General features: G+C 34.3%; 1 protein-coding gene across 2 annotated transcripts in view; it reads right to left on the minus strand.

Annotated features, from left to right (window-relative positions):
• The window catches only part of LOC107677167 (carnitine O-palmitoyltransferase 1, liver isoform-like), a 20,613-nt gene extending 19,543 nt beyond the window's left edge, over nucleotides 1-1,070 (minus strand). The window contains exons 1-2 of one of the 2 annotated variants that reach the window (XM_016471955.1): nucleotides 993-1,070; nucleotides 837-891 (exon numbers count right to left, since the gene is read on the minus strand). The gene's annotated coding sequence lies outside the window, so the exon portion shown is untranslated. The remainder of the gene's footprint in view (nucleotides 1-836; nucleotides 892-992) is intronic. The other variant, XM_016471956.1, reaches the window with a different exon arrangement.
• Nucleotides 1,071-2,931: the final 1,861 nt, after the last annotated feature.

Raw genomic sequence — 2,931 nt, forward strand, 5'->3', positions numbered from 1 at the left:
TACAATTTGTGTAAATACATATAATCAAAATTAGGGGAAAATCTTTAATCATTAATCAACGTTCTGATAAGAAAGTACGTTCAAAATACTATTTGAGTAGGCTATCCAAACACACAATCCCACGCCATCCCATGGGACACCGCTTTCTGCTACTAAATTACACTGCGGGAAACATGCAAATCAGGCACTTTCACCAGTGACCAGAAGAGGGCGCTGCACAAAAATTAATTGAATGAACTTTAACCCAATTTAAAAAAACGACTTAAAGTAATTTACATATATTGAATTAACGTTGGAATGTTTTTATTTGAAATAAGGAAGCAAAATAATACTCAAGCAATAAAAAAATAAATGACTTAACACGACATATACAACCGTAAAGAACAGGTGCTAGACTTTGCATGGCTTTATCGATTAAATCACAATTTAATCCTCCTACAAAGACACCGACCTTTATTAAAAGGGTTTATTGCATAACAAAATAGTTAATCATTAATAGCCTTCAGCAATCTAAAAAACCTAGCGGGTGAAACAAACACAGAGCCAAAAAAGCACAACACACTGCCAAAATAAACATCAGTTAGGGGCTTGATCAGCACGTGAGGAGGTTTTTAAGATCGAAATGACAGCATGCAGCTAAACTAGGAGTCCTATGTCATTAAAATCGTATTTAAACGTATTTAAAGTGTGATAACGGATGATGCTTGCCACACCAGCTATAAAAAAAACGTAATCGGTATAAAACATCCCACACATCTCCATCATCCATCGTCTCCAGCACACTACAGATCATCCCGCCTCAGATTAGCATTAGTGTCGCAAAGCAACATCCCTACCTGCTGTTTACTGATGTTACTGATGACGGGTGACGGGCTCCTCTCCTCCCTTCTGCTTTTGAGGAACATAAACATAAAAAAGAATTACTAATAAGCGCGTAATAACCCCAATAAAGATGCTGAGGGTTCACTGGTATGAAGCGTAACTGGAAGTACCTTTAATACAAACTGCGAAAGAATGTAACGGATACAGCGAAGAGGGCGGGAAACAAGCGGCTCGGAAGTGCGCTGTGATTGGTCAGAAGGCAAAGACGTGTCATGCAAATGAGCGGATAGAATGCCGCGCAAAGCGTTTGAGGCTTCGCTGTGATTGGACGTCACAGCTGTCAATCAAGGATTACGGTCTGAGCATGGGTGTGGAAAGGGGAGAATAAAACAAATATTTTGGTGTTATTATCAATCAGAGGTAAATATTCGTGCAAAATCGTTTCCTCTACGTGATATATAACCTCTACAATTTAGTTAATATAGGCCACATTACATATATAAAAAAATATATACTGTATGTATATATATATATATATATATGTGTGTGTGTGTGTGTGTGTATGTATATGTATATGTATATGTATATGTATATATATGTATGTATACTTTTACAATTAAATAAGGATGTCTACGATGCTGAGATGATACAAAGGAGAATCTTTCAAAAAAAATCTTGTTTAAATGTGCCATGGTCATTGAACGTTAACATTCTGTTGAAGTATTGATGTTAGTTTCCTACAATTTTGTTAACATTTTACACAAATACTTACATTAAAGACTGTAAAATTGGCAAGTGATGAAAACATCTAAATACAAAATAGGTTCCTTGCACCTTAAATCCATGTGGGTGTACACAACGTTTAAAAAAAAAATGTTTTAATGTTTTCAAGGTAAAACATCTAATATACTATAATAGGCCTATATTATATAGCCTATATATATTTATATTTGTATGAATAAATGACTTTTACAAACATTGAAATCAGTGTATTCAAGTCACTGTCTATAAAATTACCTTTTAATGTATTTCTGAATAACAGATCTGGACAAAAGAAAAATTGGTCAGTTATTAACTCATAATTGTCTTTCTCTGTTTTATAAAGTGTTATACAAGTAAAGTTACTGACTTACTACTACAGACATTAGCACAGATTAGTTGTGTTTCACTGTTAATCCTCTTTATGGATTTTTCAGGATTCATTTTCTTTTGCAGAAGTGGGGAAAGACCACCCAGCCCCTTGACCCCCCACTCTTGTCTTACATAAGCTGTTCATCTGAGCTATTTCACAGCAGGAAGCACCTGTGGGACAGCACGGAACAGGTTTCACCTTTCCCACAATTACTGAGGTCAAGATGTTCATAACTGGGACTGTTGTATGAATCTGGACCTACTGTTAAGTGTATTTAATTTACTCTGACTAATGATCAAGTCATATCAGGATAATCAGTTAAATAGCGTCCTCTAGGCATTTTGAGGCAAATAACAGCTGCATTGTTTGCGGTCTTCCATTAAGCGCTTTTTAGGGTATGGAGTATTTCCCTTTAGCACAATTAATTCAAACACACACAGTTGTTCTGAAGAAAAGATTCTGTCTTGTTTAATTTATTATGATAAACTGCACTAAAGCACTTTGTATCCATTTTAAAATACTAGTGTAATATCAGATATCACAGATAGATGGTTGTCATAATGAAACCTGCCATTAAATAAAACTAAATTTAAACAAAACAATTATGAAATTGTCAAACAATTGTAAAACAATAAATATGACAACTTGGCCCAACCAGACATTTTTATATATATATATATATATATATATATATATATATATAAAACAAATTGGTTTTATTGTGTTCACGTATTCACTTATATTGGGATTTTAGACTGAATGACAGAATTCACAAGAAAATATTGTAATTTAAAGGAATAGTTTACCCAAAAATAATTTTTTGCTAAAAATGTACTCACCCTCGGCCATCCAGGATGTAGGTGAGTTTGTTTCTTCATCAGAAAAAAATTGGAGAAATGCAGCATTACTTGCTCACCAATGGATGCTCTGCAGTGAATGGGTGCCATCAGAATGAGAGTCCAAATAGCTGATAAAAA

Source organism: Sinocyclocheilus anshuiensis, unplaced genomic scaffold (genome assembly GCF_001515605.1).
Source record: "Sinocyclocheilus anshuiensis isolate Anshui unplaced genomic scaffold, SAMN03320099.WGS_v1.1 scaffold392, whole genome shotgun sequence".
NCBI lineage: Eukaryota > Metazoa > Chordata > Actinopteri > Cypriniformes > Cyprinidae > Sinocyclocheilus > Sinocyclocheilus anshuiensis.